Below are 6,075 nucleotides of genomic sequence, written 5' to 3'. Positions count from 1 at the left end.
GGTAGTGGGGGCCGGGTGGCTGGGCTGGGGAGGGAGATGGGGCTCCATGGGGCAGGGCCTGCCAGGCAAAGCCAAGGAGTCTGTTGTGAGGAGATGGGACTGGGATGGGGGTGCCCAATCCGCTGGGCTCCAGCAAAGCAGCTATGGATGCCCGGCCTGCAGCTGGTGTCAGGCAGAGACTAGGGCTCCTGACGTCTGCTCCCGGCCAGGAGGTGGGCCTGGCCCCCTACCTCCCCCAGGCCACAGTGCGGCACAGTGCGGCACAGCCCAGCAGGAGCCCACCCCTGGCCTCCCGTCCCGCCATGCAGAGCCCAGTGCCAGGGTGCTGGCCTGTCACTCTGCCCTGCCCCACAGCCACCGGCTGCCCATTCACAGCTTGGGAGGCTGGCCAAGGGGGCCCTGGTGCCCCACACCTGGGAGGAGGGGTCGCGCTGCTCCCGGGAGCTGTGACCAGGCAGAGAGCCGGGGAAGGGGGTCCTGGCCCAGCTGATCTCAGCCCTGGCCCAGTGGGCAGCCAGCCCACCGCATTGGCCCCAGCACAGTGTGGGCCCCGCCGGGGGGTGCAGCCCTGTCCTTCGTGGGCGCCGGGGGCCATGAGAAAGTCCACAGGTTGCCGCAGAGTCAACACTATAAATTACCTCTGCACCTTCATTTACGGGCTGGGCCATAAATGGCCCCGGGGAGGAAACATTAGTTACTGTTTACAGAGGGCTGGGCTGGGCCCCCGGTGAGGGCCAATAACAGGGACCGGGGGCCTGTCCCCCTCCCCAGCTGGCGCTGCCATTGTCAGCCGGGCTGCCTGCCTCACAGACACAGCTGGGGAGCCCAGGGGCCCAGCCCAACACGGCCCCACCCCAGCCAGCCACAGCCCCGCGGCTCTGCATGGGGCGTGTTCCCAGCAAGGCTGATACATCGCGGTTAATTGACTGGTCGGCGACTCGCCAGGCACTTCCGCGTTCCTCCTGGGAACTGTACAAGGGCCCGCGCTGGGCCCCCGCTGGGGCTCTTGTGCATTTCCGAGGAGGAATGCGGGACTCCGTGTACAGCCCGGGGCCAGCGGGAAGTCCCCCTGACTCCGGGCTGCACATGGGTTCCAGCTTTGAAATGCACAAGAGACTCCAGTGGGGGCTCTTGTGCATTTCAAAGCCACGGAGCCCGGGGCCAGCGGGGGCCAGCGCCCCAGCTTCCTACACCAGCCAGGGCCAGGTGCTTCAAAGGGCACGGACAGACCCAGGGAACCATCGAGTGACCCATCCCCTGCATCCAGCCTCAGCATCTGGCCGCCAGACGCTCAGGACCCCGGAGCAGGGGGCTGATAGCCATTGATGGACCTGCCCTCCAGAAACGTGGCCAGTTTTGTTTGAAACCCGGTTGTACTTTTGACCTTGACAACATCCCCTAGCGAGGAGTTCCACAGGTTGGGCTGTGCACTGCGTGACAATGCACTTCCCACTGTTTGCTGCCAACCTGCTACCTGGTCATTTCCTTGGGTGCCCCAGCCCGTGTGATGTGGGGTGGGGTAAATGACACGTTCTGATTCGCTGAGGGGTGGATACAAACATGGTGCTTACGGCCGGCCGGCACTGAGGCCGGGATCATGGCTGGGGGTCCCAGAACTGGGCCACTGCCCCCGCCGGTGTGATCAGCCGTGCACAGCGCCCTGACGTGTCTTGCCTGGGCTCGGAGCAGCAGCACTAAGAAGGCCAAAGCCAGGCAGGAGTTCCCGGTCCAGGGGCCGCAGAGGCCTGGACCAGCCACGGCCCCTCAGCGCCTGAGGCCACGGAGACCCGCTGTGGGATGCTGTGCGACGGAGCCCAGGGCGAACGCTGCTCTGCCGGCCAACGCGCTCTGGACACCAGCTGCCCAATGGGCATCTGCTGGGGAGGCCACAGCCTGGGACACAGAGAGCCAAGCTTTCCTGTCAATGCCTGGCGCCTTCCTGGCTGTTGGAGCAGCAGGGATTCAGGGGGTGCGGAGCCGCTGGGAGCCCAGAATGTGGGGGACTCCGAGCCCCTCCCCGGCCCAGAACTGCGCAGGCACATGCAGCAAACCAGGGCAGTTCGGAGCACCCAGGACCAGTGGCGTGGCTGGCACGTCCGGCACGCACACGGCTCCAGCGCTCGCTCAGACCGGAGCAGACGGCCAGGCAGCCCTGCTGCCAGCAAGCCAGGACCCAGCCGGGCCAGGCCTCCCTGAGAGGTGCCACATGGCCTGGGGACCCTTCATTGCATCCCAAGCCCGGTGCCACGGCCCCACTGCTGGAGGGGCAGCTCCCTCTGCTGCCACCCTCCTGGTCAGCTGAGACATTCCCCCGCCATGCCTAGGGGCAGGGGCGCCCCCTGCTGGCCGTGTGGGGTGCTGCAGCAGCTGAGCCGGGGCAAACGGGGGACCCCCATGAGCTCCAGGACGCAGGAGGATTTTCCCACCGGTAATCTCAGCCCAGCCCAGGGCCTGCCCTTTCGCTTCCCCTCCGGGAGCCGCAGACATTGGCCCAGGGAGGAGGGGGACGCTGGCTCAGCGCAGGAGATTAGATAAGCTGGAGAAACGCCCCTGCACTGTAAAGCGATAAAACAGGGTGAAGGCTCCCACCGAAGCTTTCGCTCCCCCCTTGGGCAGTGCACGCGGGGGGCGACCTCAAGGGGGGATTGCCGGCCTGGCCGCTTGTAGGCCTCAAGGATCCCTGGCCCCGAACTCCTGGTCCCTGGGATAGGGGCTTTCCTGTCCCTTCCTGCCCCAAAGCCTCACAGAGCTGCCAATCCCACCCCAGAGGTGGGGCGTGTCAGCACCAGGCAGGCACGTCCCGTTCAACGTGGCTGTTCAACAGCTGCTGCTCCCCCACCACCCCCAGCAGTGGCTGCATTTAGGAGCTGGGCGAGGGACTCTGGTCCGCGGTACGAAGTGCTGGGTGAAATAGACACAGTCGTCGCCGGTGATGAAGGGCTCCCCGGGGCTCCCCCAGAAGCCGAATGCAGCACACGCTAAGGGTCTGGCTGGGGACCAGCCATGACATGACCGCTAGCTGCAAAGACAGACCCAGCTGTGCAGCCCCTGGCCAGGACCCCGGGGTCCCTGGGCGCCCGCTGCCCCAGAGACGTTTCGTCCCAGGATGGGGGCGGGGGAGTTGGGCTGCGCCCTGGGGGACGGGGACGCGGAGGGTGCAAGGCCGGTGAAAGTGCTCAAGGAGTCTTTTGGTTTTGCTTCTCATCAGCTGGGTAAATATTTACCAGGCCGGGAGGGATTCTCACCAGGCAGCGGGCGCTACCCGATGACCGCGTGGGCAGGCGTTCGCTCCTGCTCTGCTCACGCCCGGACCTGTCCCGCCCTCACAGACCAGGATCCACGGCCTCCCCCCCGGGCTCCTTGGGAGCAGGGCGTGTTTGGAGCAGCTGGCCCCTCTCGGCCCCTTGCCCCAACGGGGGGCTGGGCTAGTCCCTGCCCCTCCCCTCGGGCTGGCAGCATGAGGTCATAACAGCAGGCCCCTCCCACACCTGTGCCACCAATAATTCCCTCCCCCCCAGAGTCAGCCAACCCAAGAGCCCAGGGCCCGCCCCAGCCCCACGGAGGGATGCCGGGAAGCCAAGCGGCTTCAACCATTATTCAGCCACCTTTCCAGCGGCCAGCGAGCGACAGCGTCTCATTTCAGTGGCTCAGCCGGAGCAGAGAGCGTGCTGTGGGCGGGGCTTGGAGGAGGACCGCCCCAATGATTTTTGGGGGCGGGGCTTGGAAGAGGTCTGCCTCCTGTTACCCCAGTCTGACTCTTACAGCAGGCCAGGCCGAGTGGGACGCCCCCCTGGCCCTTTGGCTGCTGTGAAATGGGCAGAGTGCTCTGGCTGAGCAGGGGCACGGGGCGGACTCCCCCTCCCTCCCGGAGGCGTCACAGGACGGACCGGGGTGGCGCTAAAAGAGACGGCAGGGAGCTTCTAGGAAACCAGCCGGCGTGTGTGTGTGACCTTCTGCCTGGAATCCGAGCGGCCGAGCTGTGTGTCCTAGACCCTGTCCTGCTAGCCCTGGTGGGGATTCCCCTTTAACTCCACTAGCAGGTGCTGGGACAGTGGAGCAGGCAGTGCTGTGTTCTCGCTCTTGCTGTGCCCAGCGGCCGCACAGTCCAGTGGCTGGACGGGTTGTTACAGAGCCATGTGTCCCCGTGGCCCAGCTCTGAGCCGGTGTCTGGGCTCTGCTCAGAGGAGAAATCCTGTTTCCCTGCACCCAGGAGGAGCGAACCCCAGCGGGCACTCCCCTTGCGCTCCGATTCCATGCTGCTTCCAGCCAGTCCTGTGCCCCACAGAGTGCTAGCTCTGCCCCCATTCAGGTCCTGGGCTAGGCTGGTTCCCCGGCTGCCTGTTGGCTTCACTTTGCAGCCCCTGGGAAATCCCTCAGCTTAGCTGCCGCTCGGCCCTGCGGGCGTCCGAGAGCCTTGGGCGGTGGCTTCCACTGTCCCCACTCTCCCGGAGCTTAATTGCTTCTTCCGTTTAGCCCGCATGAAGGGCGGCTGGAACACCGGCCGGGCTGCCTGGGGGTCAAAGATGCAGCCGCTAGCTCCTCCGGAACCGCAGGGGCGCACAGGCCCTCCAGCCTTTGGAGCGAAATGCTTCCTTCCATGGTAAAAAAGAAAAGAAATGGGGGGGGGGGCTGACAATGTCTCTGTCCTCCTAAGCCAGGCCCGGCTTGGAACTGAACCAGGATCCAAGCCCCACTGCACCCCGAATGTCTGGGCAGGTCAGATCCGGCCCGGAGCGTGGCAGCTGGGCACAGCAAATGGCAGCGTTCTTTGCCGTGGGGGTTGGCTCATCCGGCCAGAGCAGCCTGCAAGCCCTTCGGGGACGGGTGTATCGGGGAGCCCTGATTCCTGCCGACCTCAGCAGGACCATCTAGCCCAGCGTCCTGTCTGCCCACAGTGGCCAGTGCCAGGTGCCCCAGAGGGAGGGAACAGAGCAGGGAACCATCCAGTGATCCCTCCCCTGTCGCCCATTCCCATTCCCAGACAAACTGAGGCCAGGGACTCCATCTCTACCCATCCTGGCTAATAGCCACTGATGGACCTAAGCTCCAGGAATCTATCTATTTTGAGCGGGAGAGATCCTGCATGATTGGAAAAAGGCAAATGCAGAGCCCATCTTTAAGAAAGGGAAGACCCGACGATCCAGGGAACTACAGACCCGTCAGCCTCACCTCAGACCCCGGGAAAATCCTGGAGGGATCTTCAAGGAATCCATTTTGAGGCTCTTGGAAGAGGGGAAAGTGATCAGGAATAGTCAGCAGGGATTCACCAAGGGCAAGTCGTGCCTGACCAATTGGATTAGCTTCTACGATGAGGTACCTGGCTCTGTGGACATGGGGAAGGCAGTGGATGTGATAGACCTTGACTTTACCAAGGCTTTTGATACGGTCGCCCACAATATTCTTGCCAGCAAGTTAAGGGAATGTGGATTGGATAAACAGACGGTAAGATGGATAGAAAGCTGGCTAGAAGGCCGGGCCCAGCAGGTAGTGATCAATGGCTCGATGTCAGGATGGTGGTCGGTTTCTAGCGGAGTGCCCCAAGGTTCGGTTCCAGGGCTGGTTTTGTTCAACATCTTTATCAATGACCTGGATGAGGGGATGGATTGCACCCTCAGTAAGTTTGCAGCTGACACTAAGCCAGGGGGAGAGGTAGATATGCTGGAGGGCAGGGGGAGGGTCCAGAGTGACCTGGACAGATTAGAAGATTGGGCCACAAGAAATCTGATGAGGTTCAACAAGGACAAGTGCAGAGTCCTGCCCTTGGGACGGAAGAATCCCAAGCATTGTTACAGGCTGGGGACCGACTGGCTAAGTAACAGTTCTGCAGAAAAGGACCTGGGGGTTACAGTGGACGAGACGCTGGAGATGAGTCAACAGGGGCCCGTGTACCCAAGAAGGCGAATGGCGTATTGGGGTGCATTAGGAAGAGGGATTTTTCCCCTTTTTTCAGCTCTGGGGAGGCCACATCTGGAGTCTTGTGTCCAGTTCTGGGCCCCCCACTACAGGAAGGACGTGGACGCATTGGAGAGGGTCCAGTGGGGGGCAACACAAATGATCGGAGGCTGGAGCACGGGA

The sequence above is a fragment of the Pelodiscus sinensis genome, chromosome 7 (assembly GCF_052426305.1).
Source record: "Pelodiscus sinensis isolate ZL-2025 chromosome 7, ASM5242630v1, whole genome shotgun sequence".
Lineage (NCBI taxonomy): Eukaryota > Metazoa > Chordata > Testudines > Trionychidae > Pelodiscus > Pelodiscus sinensis.
Note: the sequence above shows the minus strand (reverse complement) of the source record.